Here is a 13,321-nt window from a genome sequence, read left to right as displayed (position 1 = left end):
CCGTTTGCAGGCTCCATAAAGATCCCCGATTCCCTCCCTGTCCTTCTGGGGGCGGTGCGGGGAAGGTAAACCCTCCAGGCACTGAGTCGCTGATGCCCATGGCTGGACGTTTCTCTCCCCCTTCTCCAGACGGGGTGGTGGGGTTCCGTACAGACATAACCAGAGCCACGCCTTCCAGTTACTCCCCGCTGGCCGCCGGGCCCGCGCCTCCCGAGCGTCCTTAGCGTCAGGTGACAGCTGAGTGAACACATCCTGGGTGCCCGGCGCCGTGCCAAGCCCTCAGTGCATCAGCTCGTGAGGTTCCCGAGACGGCCGTCTGCGGGGGCGGGGGTTACGATCACCCCATTTTACAGACAAGGTGTCTGAGCCTCCGCCAGTGACCTGGCACCACCGTGGGGTCCCTCCTTCAGGAATGTTCCCTGGGGACTTGAGCAGCCTCGGGGGGCTCTGCGAGGTCCCCTCGGCCCTGCTGCCTCAGGCTGGGATGTCTGGGGCTCCCCACTACTTTTGTCTCCGCGCGGGCCTCGGGCCGGCCTCTCGCCCTTTCACCAGCAGCCAAAGGTGTTGGCTCTTTGTTTACGCTTCCTCTGGTTACTACCCTGCCTTTTCCTTCCACGTGTCCTACGTTTTGCGTTTGCGGCTCCGCAGAAAAGAGAGGAAAGCTCACAGTCGCATGCAAGCTGCCTGGGTGACGCGCTGGCCGCATCTTGCGCAGATTGGTGACTTCCCATCGGCGGCGTGGCCTTGGCCAAAGTGGGAGCATTTATACCGTGACAATTGACAAGTGCCACAAATGAGGGATTCGCCTGGAGAGCAGGTCAAGCACTTACCGAAACCCACCGGGGATGGGGGTGGGGGCCGTGGAGGTTCTCTCCGGGCTGCTTCGAGGGGGCGCGCCGGCCTTTTCCCTCCGGTCTCCCGCCCCTGCGCGGAGCTCGCCCTTCTCCTCCGGGCTGCCGTCCCCTTGATGTGGGGGCCTAACGGCCGACCTGGTCTGCACTGCTTGAACTTGGCTTCAGGCCCTCAACACCCAGCCAACAGCAGAACTTATTTTAAAAAAGAAATACTTGTAAACTGAGCGAGACAAGGTTCCCACCCAGGGCCGCGTCATGGCACCGTTTCTCCGCCCTGCGCGTGGGCGACGAGCCGGGTCAGCGTCACCCGGGACAAGATGTGGCCGTGCCCAGCTTTCCTGGGTTCCTCGCCCCGGGCCAGCCTTCCTGGAGGTCGGGGGTGCCAGGGTTCCCTGAAGCGTGAGCACGGGGGCTGGAGACCTCAACGCACTCCCGCGGCCTTCGGAGCCCCTCGAGCATGTCAAATACTCGGCAAGTCGGGCCCAGCTGTGTGGAGCGACGCGGCCATCGCTTCATTGACACAGTTGCATTAAAGATTCAGGATATAAATTTGAACAAGGATTAACCACTCCCAGAACAAACAGCCCTCGCCGGCACTCCTCTGGGCACACAAACCCTCTGCCTTATCCGTGTGCAAATAGCCCCGCTGGTCTCTCTCCTCTCTCCACCCGCCTCTGCCTGGCAACCTGTCTTCCAGCCAGTCCGAGGCTGGTGGCTGGTGGCCTGCAGGGAAGGTAGCCCGAGTGTTGGAGGGACCACGGGGACCTCGACCCACCTGCTGGGGTAGGTCGCGGCTGGGCGAGGCCCTCAGCTTCCCTTCCGTTCCCGAAAGGGGAGAGAGGCACAGGTGGCCCCATACGGCCCTTGACTCAACACCAGCGAGCACTGAAAACTGAGAACAGGTCAGGGAGGAGCGCCAACTGCTCCCAGTGGCCTCCTGGTTTTAGACAGACAAGGCACAGAGGTTCTGGAATCAGCATCCTGGTCTGGGGTCGCCCAGGAACATTCAGATGCATGGGAAAGCCTGGAGGAAGGGCAATCGTGTTGGCTCCATCCATGAAATGCCTGGAGGAGTCCTCTGTGAACAGATGCGCTGCGCATCCTCTCACCCCCGGGGTCCAGGCAGACACGGGCCCTGCCCTAAATGTCCAGCGGCAGGTGGGGCGCTTGCAGGGGAGCGGGGCAGGCTCCCGGCTTTCTGCTTTCAATTTCACGAGCCCCGCTTCTTCCAGGGTAATTTGATTTTGCTTTTCTCTCGCTGCCTTTGATCCTTTGAGGTTGCCAGGCATCGCTACCATTTCATTTGTAGGCTCTGATGACAGGAGGAAAATCTGAAAGCTGTAGCCTGAAGAGACATGCTTCCTGTGGGCTGTTGTCAAGTCATCGCTCATGGTCTCCAGGGGAGTGGAGACCATTGCACGGGACAGAGAGGTTTGGAGGGAGAGGCCCCCAAATGTTCTCTGGGCTACCATGGGTTGGGATGACCTACTCCAATTTCCTGACACTGGGCTGCCAAAGCTAGGAACTAACTTTCTCTCCTGGGAGCTGTCACCCACCTACTCATCCATTATCACTACACCCATCCATCACTCTACCCACCACCCCATCCATCCATCCATCCATCCATCCATCCATCTATCTCTCCATCCATCTTTCCATCCACCACTCCATCCATCCATCTATCCATCCATTCATTTATCCATCCACCATCCATCCACCTACCCACCCATCCATCTGTCCATCCATCCATCATCCATCCATCACTCCATCCATTCATCCATCCGTCCATCCACCCACCCATCCATCCATTCTCCATCCTTCTATCATCCATCCATCCATCCATCCACCCACTCACCCATCCACCTACCCACCCATCCATCTGTCCATCCATCTATCCACCCATGCATCCATCCCACATTTCCTGGGCATTGGTCATGTATCAAGGCTGTACTGGGTTGCATGGTGATAATGATGGTAAACAATGGTCCCTGTCGTCACAGAGACTGCACTTACCCCCACAGTTGTGATGCACGGAGCCTGTATGCAGCAAGTGGGTGGCTGTAGAGGCAAAGAGTCCAGTCCATCCCCCTGATGGCAGGCAGCAAAGAAGAACCTCACATGGCAGATGACATATGTGCTGGGTTTTGAAGTTTGCACTGCTTTTGGCCAGACAGAAGGTGGGAAAGGTATTTCTGGAGGAGAGAATCACATTAGAGAGAAAGGGGCCCATCCCAAGACCAATGTAGACTCAGTGGGAAAGCCAAGGGGCATCCTTCCCATTTCTCAGCACAGCACCGAGAAGACCAGAGGTGGTTTCCTTTTGGTGCAGAGTATGTCCCTGCAGGCAGTGAGCCATACTGGTCATGGAAGGTGGTCGATATCAGCAGCAGTTGGGCAATGGGAAGATGTGCTCCTTCAGAGTGGGTTAGAACAAGCTTCATACATGATCATTGTCGGTAGAAGTACCCCCTTGTAACTTGAAGTTTTCTGTTCCTTCCAGCCAAATGCCCAAGACAATTTCTCGTGTCCCTAACACTTTGAGGTAGATGTACTTTACCAAGGAGCAAAGAGATGCTGAGAGAAGTGTAGCCACTGATCCCTGTGAACAGGTCTGTCTGTTCACAACTCTTTCCCCAAAGCCGAGCTGTCTGCTCACCCACTAGGACAGAGCCATCGATATACATCGTCGCTTCTCACGGTCTGCCCAAGCGTCAGCACACAAATACCAGTGGGCGTCGGAAACCCATAACCCTCCTGAAAACCAAACACTGCAAAGCTCTTATCCATTTCCTGTTTTTGCGGACAGGTTCCCTTTACACAGGTAATTGCTGTGCCAGGCTGGCATTGATGCTGTATCCATTCCACCTACTCTGATCGTCTGTACTGTTGGGCAAACCTGGGTTATTGTTGTTGCTTTACTTCTCAGAAGCTTCCTCCATCGGCAGCAAATCCATGCCCTGTTCGTTATTTGTGGTGCCTGAGCCCTTGTTCACTTGTGCTTCCCGAGGGGCCCGACAGATCCAACGGCCAAGCCCGAGACGTAGTGACTGTTTCCATGTGAGCTGGAAGGAGGCTGGCTGATGGTTTACCAGTCGCCCAACCTCACCCCTTCCTCTCTTCTGTGCCTTCCTCCGACCCATGGAAGATGGCATCCTGGTCTTGCCTAGGCTCACCACGGAGGAAACAACGAGCCAGAGTTGAAAACCTATAGACTTTTTTCAAAAAAGTAGAAAACAGGTCCGGGGGTGCCTGGGTGGCTCAGTTCGTTAAGCGCCCGACTCTTGATTTTGGCTCAGGTCATGGTCTCGCCATGTGTGAGTTTGTGAGTTCAAGCTTTGTGTTGGGATCTGCAGTGACAGGGCAGAGCCTGCTTGGGATTCTCTGTCCCTCTCTTTCTGCCCCTCCCCTGCTCACACACTCTCTCTCAACATAAATAAACATTAAAAAAGGAAAAAGAAAAAAACCATGGGGGGTGGGGGAGGTGGCTCCTGGAGATTTCCATGCATGGGAGCTCCCTGGACTGCAGTTTTATTTGCAGCTACCCTGTTACCTTAATTTGTGACCTTGAATCCTCCTCTGGGGTGCAGCCTGCTCACCTACAGAAGGAGAGGATTAGACTAGATCAGGGGTTGGACAAACTTCTTTTGTAAAAAGGCAGGTAATAAAATATCTCAGGCTTTGGCAGCCAGAATATTTTCTGCGGCAACTTCTCTCCGCGGCTGATGTAGTATGAGCAGCCAGAGGCGATCTGGGCATGAGTAGGTGTGGCGTGTTCCAATAAAACTTTATTTACAAAAGCCTATGATGGGCAAGCCTGTCATGGCTGCTTATTTGCGGTGGAAATCAGCTTGTTATCAAATCAGATCTTGCTTGGAACTCCGCTATGTACAATAGAGCGACTCACAGCTTTTCGGATGGGGAGATTGGCACCCTCTCCCCACCACCCTCCCTCCCGACACCCACCCTGAACTCCTGGAACACAGTTTGAAGAACGAACCTGGGCCTTGATGGTCTCTCAGACACCACCCCCCCAAGCAGTAAATGATTCNCGGCTGATGTAGTATGAGCAGCCAGAGGCGATCTGGGCATGAGTAGGTGTGGCGTGTTCCAATAAAACTTTATTTACAAAAGCCTATGATGGGCAAGCCTGTCATGGCTGCTTATTTGCGGTGGAAATCAGCTTGTTATCAAATCAGATCTTGCTTGGAACTCCGCTATGTACAATAGAGCGACTCACAGCTTTTCGGATGGGGAGATTGGCACCCTCTCCCCACCACCCTCCCTCCCGACACCCACCCTGAACTCCTGGAACACAGTTTGAAGAACGAACCTGGGCCTTGATGGTCTCTCAGACACCACCCCCCCCAAGCAGTAAATGATTCATTCATTCATTCATTCACCCATTTGCCTGCCCTGTGCCAGACACCCATATTACTCTGGGGTAGATTTTCGATACATTTTGACTATTTTCAACCATACGCATTACTCAAGAAGTTCTGTTTTAAATAAATACGTAGATGTCTTCATCTGTTTGGGCTGCTATTGCGAGTTACCACGGACAGGGTGGCCGTGAGCTATAGAAGTTTGTACCTCATGCTTCTGGAGCCTGGAAGTCCAAGATTAAGTTGCTTTCGGGCTGGGTGTCTGGGGCAGCTCCTTTCCTGGCTCACAGACAACCGTCTTCCGTCTTCCCGCCGCGTCATCACAGGGAGGAGGTGCGGGGAGTCTCTTTTATAAGAGCACAGACCCTATTGACGAAGGCCCCACCCTCGTGACCTCTCACCTCCCCGAGACCCTGCCTCCCGAGACCCTTGCGCGGAGGCTTCGGTTCCCACTAGGACGCGATGTTCAGTCTGCGGCAACAGATGATTCAGTGAAACGGCGTGAACACTGTACGACCTCGGGTTTGCCGTCAGCAGCTTGTACCCAGGACTGGCTCCCTCGTCTACGGGCCCAGAGCAGGTGGAAACGCAGGGTGTCCTGTTCAAAGACGAGGAAGCCGGCCCGGTATCTGTGTGTAAAGACGCTCCCCAAAGTGCTCAAGGGCGAGCCAGGAGGGGATCCAAACGTTCTCCATGCTTTTCCGTGAGCTCAAAGCTCCTTACTACTGCATGCGTCACGGGCGTCCTGGCAGAAAAGGACAATGGACGCTATAAAGCCCATGGCGTAGCTATCTCTAGAGCCGGGTGGGGGTGGGTGAGGGGGGCACGCAGTGGGGCATCGCCGCCGGGAGGTGGGCAGAGCCAGGGCCACCTTACCTCGGGGTTTGCCCACGGAGAGGAGCCTCCAGTCCGGGCAGGCCCCCTGACCTTCCCAGGGGGTAACCGGGCTCCCTTCCCTGCTCTAGAAGTACAGACCCCACCCCCACTCCATACACATTTTCTGAATGGTTTAAAATTTTTTTAATGTTTTATTTATTTCTGAGAGAGAGAGACAGCATGAGCAGAGAAGGGTCAGAGAGAGAGGGAGACACAGAATCTGAAGCAGGATCCGGGCTCTGAGCTGTCAGCACGGAGTGCAACATGAGGCTCAAACCCACGAGCTGTGAGATCATGACCTGAGCCGAAGTCAGACGCTTAACCGACTGAGCCGCCCAGGCGCCCCACTGAATGGTTTTAAAGGGAAGTTGGGGCTTGGTGAAGAACATTCCTTGCCTCTGAACCTCTGGGTCCCAGGAGAAAATGACCATTAGCTCCCCAAGAAAGGTCCCCAGACGCACGATGCTGTATAAATGTAGATCCAACAATTGTTGCCCAAATATGCGAATGGGTCATTGAGGGGAACTAGGGAAGCGTCGGGATAGAGCCCCAACCTTTTAAGGAAAATGTCATGCTTTTCCACAGAGCACCCCAGGGTGCGATAGGGAGAGCCAGGATGTTTGGGATGTTTCTGACCTCCCTCCCCAGGCTCTGGCTAGTCTGTGGCCTCCAACGTTGTCCCTGTCCCCTGCCTGGGGCCCCTGTCCCTCCATCTGGAAGGCTCTCTCCCCTGCTCCTCAGTTGCATAGAATGAGTACCCCCCACCTCGAACGCAGGCCCTGGCCACCCCACTCTCCTGGTGACCCACCTCTCAGCCCAGATTGCCATTTATTGCTGCCGTCACATCACTGATGCTACCCTTCTCTGAGGTTCTGTAGCGTGCTGAACGACCTTCACCTTGAGTCGCGGGGCTTCTGACTTTCAACGTGTAATCAACGTGTTATGACGAGCCAAAACCTTCCAATAGGGTGTCACTGTGGTTTGTAGACGTGTCTACAAAAATTTAAAAAAAAATTTTTTTAATGTTTATTTTTGAGAGAGAGACGGGGAGACAGAACGTGAGCAGGGAAGGGGCAGAGAGAGAGAGGGAGACACAGAATCCGAAGCAGGCTCCAGGCTGTCACTGCAGAGCCTGATGTGGGTCTCGAACCCACGAACTGCGAGATCATGACCCGAGCTGAAGTCGGGTCGGATGCTCAACCGCCGGGCCACCCAGGAACCCCCAAACTAACCATTTTAAAGTAGATCATTCGGCGACATTTGGCAACATTCATGATGTTGTGCAGCCATGGCTTCCACTGAGTTCCCAAGCATTTCCATCACCCCAGAGGGAGACCGCCACCCCCCTTAGTGGTGGCTCTCCGTCCGCCTCCCCAGCCCCTTCAAACACTCACTGGCTTCCTGTCCCAATGGATTTGCCCGTTCTGACCATTTCATACACATGGAATCAAACGGCATGCAGCCTCGTGTGTCTGGCTTCTTCACTCAGCGCCTTACGACTCTGTCATACCGATGGAAGGGCTGTGACCTCTCGAGGTGCAGTGACCTGTCCTGGCTCCCACAGCTTGTTGTGGGGAAGGAGCAGCCCTGCCCACGAACGAGAGACAATGCAGGTGGAAATGAAGCAGAGAATGTGTCATCTGGAGCTCGAAAGCGAGATCCCGTACTGAAGTAGCCTATGCATCGAGTGTCTGTCAAAGATCTCATTCAAGGAGCATTTTGGGGGTGTCTGTTGAAGGCACAGTGAACCCTCGGCCTGGGGGAGGAGTCGTCCTCTAGTGGAATTTCCGGGTGGCTTGGTGCCGAGCACAGGCGTGGCTCCGAAAGCCCTTTTCCCACACGCTGGCGGTAGGGTCCCAGGCAAAGCTTTCCATCTCTGCTCACCTCAACTTCCTCAAGGCTCGAGTGGCTGCACCCTCCACGCCGGGTTCAGGGGCAGCTGCAAGGATTAAGTGGGGGCAGCGCATGGGAAGTGAGTGAGACACAAATGTCAGCCGTTAGTGTCATTGTATCATCACGTTGTCATCTTCGTAAGGAGGACACTGCTTCCTTTGGGGGCCTCCCATCCATGGGTGGGCAAGTCGTGTCCCTGCTCAGGCCAGCAGCGCAGAGGTGCGGCCCCTCGGCTTGGGAGAGAGAAGTAGAGTGGGCTTCCTGTTTGTGGAGGGTGCAGGGGGGAACGTGGGGAGCGGTGGCGGCCTCTGGCATGTTGGCATTTGTCACCGTGTCCAGGAAGGGTCAGAGGAAGGCCAAGCTGGGCCCATCTGTGTCCCTGTCACCTTGTCTACCCGGTAAACCATCCCCAGCGTCCTGCTTCCCACCATCCCTGTTCCCGGAAGCAAAGATGGCGGCAGCCGCCTTCCTTGGAAGAGACGTGGCTCTGACGCTCAAGGACCGCGTACGGTGACCACCACTGGTTACAAGCGTCTCCGTCTGGGGCCTGCCTGCATGGGGGCGCAAGGCATACAGCAGCCCTACAAGCGGCCCTAACCAGCTGGCACCAGCCCCCGGGAGCTCCCACGGGCTGGGCTCTTCATCTCGGCTGCCCCGAAGGCGCGGGGCCCTGCCTTTCCGTCTGGAGGACCTGGAGCAGCCTAAGATGGTTTATTTTTAATCAACCACTTCCGGCGTGCTCCCTCGAGTCAAAGGCAAAGGCGGAGAGTGACGCGGGCATGTGATGTATATTCAGCTTTTATTTACCCGGGGAAGCGCAGGGAGACGCGGTATCGCATTTATAGGGACACCGCAGCGGCGGCACTGCGGTACTCAGGGTCCCGCGTGAGCTTTGGGCAGAAGGAGCCCACCATGTCCGGGACCGGCCAGGCCTCCAGCCTGAAGACTGGAAAGGGATGAACCCCCCCGGGAGGAGCCGGGAACCTTCTGCGAGGCCGCGGGCGCACCCTCCCGCCGCTGCTGGACGCCGGCTCCTGCATCTCCCAGCAGGTGCACACAGCTGGCGTCCCCCGCTGGCCTCCTGCAGAGAGGCTGGCTGCCCCTTCTGGGGGTGGGCCGTGGGTGTTGGGGCCTGCAGTGTCCCCCCCCCAGGTCTGGCGTCCAGTGGGAGCTGGGAGCACCCCCCCCACCCCGTGTTTCCCCTGCTCACCTCTGCCTGCCAGTCGGTGATCAGCCTCCCACTCAGGACTCTGGAAGGCTCCTTGGCTAACCCCTTTCTCCTTTCCTGGGGGGGCCTGGGTCGACTGTTTCTGAGCCAGAGGCACGAAGCTGGTTCAGGGCCTGGCCGGTGGGGGTGGTTTGTGATTTCCCCGCTACAGACGCAAACCGCCAGGGGGTCCTGTCTGCAGCGGCTACGGGAGCAGGTGCAGTGGGCAGGGAGGAGGCGGGAGAATGCGGGTTTCCTCTGGTCATGTGCATATGGGGGGGGATGTGGCTCATTTGAGCCCAAATAGGGAGAGACCCAGCCTTTCCATCCCTCTGATCAGTAAAGCGAGGCCTGAGCACAGGACAAGCAACAAGCCACGATACTCACTATGGCCTCCCGAAAGCCACACTCTCTTGGGGGGGGGGAGGAGGGGAGTTACCTCCAACCCCCTCCTCAGAGTTATTTACATAATAACCTGACCCCAGGTTACCTCTCATTAACAAACACATGTGAGGTTCAGGAGCAGCTGGTGACATATCATAAATATATATTGTTAACCCGGGTGTAGACGGTTTACTCTCAGGCACTCAAAGGAGAGGAGCTTCCTGCTTTGCATAACCGTCCAGCGCTGCCGCAAAGGGCCTGGCAGAATATGGTGGCTGCTTCTAGGCTGTGCGCTCACCCGGGGGGACACGCCTCTTCCTCTGAATGCTGAGTTTAACCTTCAATTAATTCGCTTGCCCGGGTCCTGGGCTTGCCTCTCCTCACTCCTTCCCGGGCGCGGTGAGGTCTGGGGGACGCGGCATTCCAGGCCCGTTCAAGTGCTCACCGGCAGGATCACCCTCCCTCCCCGGCCGCGGAGAGAGAACCAGGGCTGTGCACACTCCGGTCTGGGGCTTGCACACCACGGCTCTTCAGACACACGCGGGAGAGGCCGTGCTGACCCCACCCAGTCTCCTTGCTCTTGGACGTGCCCCCTTGTTCTCTCCGGAGTCCTCACCCGGTGGTGGGGGGTGGGGCCAGGGGCGTCCGCTGGTTCTGAGCCGTCAAGGAGGCTGAGTGGTGGGGGTGGGGCACGCAGTCTCCAGTCGCCCACCTGCCTGGCGGACGGTGTCCCAGGAAGCAGGGAGGCCACCAAGGTGATGAGGTCTGAGGCCCAGGCTGGGACAGGTGAGGTTCCAGGAGGGCAGGGTTGAGGAAGGGTTGGCACCAAAGAGGGGGATTCCCGGACTTCCCTTTCCTGTGCCACGTTGGTGACTCCCCTCCTTGTAGACGAGAATCCACCTCCCTGGGTGGCCTGCTGTGCGTCCAGGGCTGAAGTGTGGACACAGAGTGACCCTGTAATCCTGCTGAGGCTGGAAGGGGCCTCCGTGGCAGGCTGTATCCAAGGGCCGGTCCTAAGCCCTGACACCCAGCCCCCCCTCATTTCCTGCCTGGTGTTTTGAGTCTGAAGACCATGCCGGGAGGGGCCACACCGACGTCCTCATCTCCAGTAAGGATGGTGACTGGCAGACAGCACCTGGGTGCAGCCCGGATGGCTAACAGGAATCGAGCGCTACCATGAACCACGTGCATTCTTACCTACTGCTGCGTAACAAACGACCTTTAAACTCAGCAGCTTAAAATAACAAGCATTTGTTATCTCAGTGTCTCAAGTTCGGAAATCTGACAGCAGCGTAGTCAGGCCATGGGGGCCCCGGGGCCTCTCAGGACCCTGTGGTCGAGCTGTCGGCCGAGGCCACAGCATCTCCAGATATAACTGGGGCAGAAGGAACCCCTAGGTCTCTTGCTCGCACAGCTGTTGGGGGAGGGCTCAGCTTCTCGCCACGTGGGCCTCTCCGGAAGGCTGCCCGCTGTCTCACCACGTGGCTCCTGGAGGGATCCAAGAGGGGACAAGGAAGAAGCCACGATCCCCGTTATGATCTGGGTTTGTGAGCGGGACACCGTCACCTCAGCCACATTCTAGACGATAGAAACGAGTCCCTAAGTTCAGGCACATTTGAGGAGAGACAAGCTGTGTCTCTTGAAGGGAAAAATACCAAAGCCTCTGTGGACGTATTTTCTTTAAAGTTTATTTATTTATTTTGAGAGAGAGAGAGAGAGAGAGAGCAAGCAGGGGAGGGACAGAGAGAGAAGCAGAGACAGAATCCCAAGGAGGCTCCACACCATCAGCACAGATCCCCATGTGGGGCTTGAACTCACGAACCGTGAGATCATGACCAGAGCGGAAATCGAGTCGGCTGCTTAACTTACTGAGCCCCCCAGGCGCCCCTCTGTCAGCATATTTTTAAGCGCCTCACCGGCCTCGATGTCAGGTGCCTAACGCGTGTTACCTCATGGACTCCTACGATCAGTGTTATTGCCTTTTTACAGATGAGGAAACCAAAGCTGGGGTGCGGGAGGGGTTGCGCGATATGCCCACATTCACCCAGCCGGGTAACGGCACAGCCAAACCTGGGACTCAGACCACGTACAACAGTGCTGCCCGATAGAACTTTCTACAATGCTGGAGCTGTTCTGTGTCCGGGCAGTCCAACATGGTAGCCGCTAGCCGCCTGCCACTACTGAGCACTTGGAATGTAGCCAGGGTCAGGGCCTTCCTGCAAAGGGAGTGCGTGCGTGGCTGAACAAACTGGATTTATTACTCTGCACAGGGAAAGAGGGTGCACAGCCTAAGGGGTCATGGGGCATCTCAGAATGAGGCAGTTAGGAAGAATCTGGGGTGCTCTAGGTCTTTGATCGGGTGATTGTCGGGGGGGGGGGAGAAGGTCTAAGGAACCATCTGATCCTCATAACGACCTGCAGGATACAGTCTTCCCATTTTACAGATGAGCACACTGAGGCTCAGAATGGGCCTGTGGTTGAGCCACAGTGGCTGATGAGCCGGCCGCAGGGCTGTACCCCTTCTTCCCCAGCGTGCTCGGACCCCGGTCAAGGTGGGAGAGAAGGAAAAACTTGTCTTCAACTTGCTTACAGCCACTCTGCTCAGGGAAGGCTCCTTGGGCAGAGGACACCGCAGCCCAGTGCCGCTCAGGGACAGGTGTGGCCGGCCCTGGTGCTGTTCCAGTCCGTCCGGAGGAAGGGAGAGGGTGTAGCAGGAAGAGAGCAGAGATCCGGGTTGGGGCTCTGGACGCGGTGTTCCCAAACCTGAATCCTAATGATTTCAGCACTGCGGGCTGAAATTAACAGCTCCTGCCACCACCGATGTCCACACGACAGGTCCCACACCCTCGCGGGGACGTGTTACTTGACATTAATCCCCTTGAAGCCTTTTTAGCTATTCACTTGGTATTTCCAAACCAATTACAGGCTCAAGGCTTGCAAAAAGGGTTGACACTCTGCTTTTCCGGCGGGGTCCCCCTCAGCACCAATCTGAGGATGTGGTAATTTAACAAAGAGAGAAAGCATATAATTTTTTTTTAGCTCGGGGGAGGCTGAAGGCAATTGCAAATATCCCTTGAGCAGAGTCAGAGTCTCTGGTTTAAAGAAGCAACGTGTTCCCTGCTGTAATTGGACGTTAGGACCCCTTTCATTTGAAAGGGGGATGGGCAGAGGAGGTTAGAGGCGGCACTGCCTTGCTGGGCTGTGCCCTCCTGGGAGCCGGGCCAGAACCTTCATTTAATTAGGACGGACCAGGGACGGTCCCTCGTCTGGGCCGGCGCCCAGCTGCCAGATGTGTCCAGGAAGTGGCTCGCGACTCTCTGCTCCGGGACAGATCGCTGGTGGCGCCTTTGCCCTCGTGGGCGCCGCTTTCCCAGCCGCTGGCTGTGTCCCGATCTCCTCTGCGGGGCCCTCGGCGCTGCCCGGCGCGGGCAGGACCAAACTGGAGCTCCATTCCCGACTCCTCCCTCAGGTGGGGTCTCCAGGGCTTGGGGTCCAAGGGGCCCCATCATACCCCCTACTCGCCGCCCCCAAACCCTGGGCCCAGATCCCCCTCTTCATGGGGAACGGATACCGGACCAAAGCCTACAGTTGAGGGAAGACACAGCGCCTCGCCTCTCTCCAACTCGCCCCCACGGGGGCCTCTGCAAATACAGCCTTGCTCAGGACCCCCCAGTCACGCTGCTTTGGGTGAACAGAGAAGCCTGCTCACCGGATGGGAGCTTTTA

The 13,321-nt window shown here is 56.7% G+C and overlaps 1 long non-coding RNA gene across 1 annotated transcript; it reads left to right on the top strand.

Moving 5' to 3' along the window:
• Positions 1 to 2,919: 2,919 nt before the first annotated feature.
• LOC144225666 (uncharacterized) lies at positions 2,920 to 4,053 on the top strand. Its single transcript, XR_013333364.1, has 3 exons — positions 2,920 to 3,031; positions 3,355 to 3,675; positions 3,781 to 4,053. It is a non-coding gene; the product is annotated as an uncharacterized LOC144225666 (long non-coding RNA).
• The last annotated feature ends 9,268 nt before the right edge of the window (positions 4,054 to 13,321 follow it).

The sequence above is a fragment of the Crocuta crocuta genome, unplaced genomic scaffold (genome assembly GCF_008692635.1).
Source record: "Crocuta crocuta isolate KB4526 unplaced genomic scaffold, BGI_CrCroc_1.0 scaffold50, whole genome shotgun sequence".
NCBI lineage: Eukaryota > Metazoa > Chordata > Mammalia > Carnivora > Hyaenidae > Crocuta > Crocuta crocuta.
The sequence above is the reverse complement of the archived record's forward strand: the minus strand, read 5'-3'. Positions and strand labels throughout refer to the sequence as shown.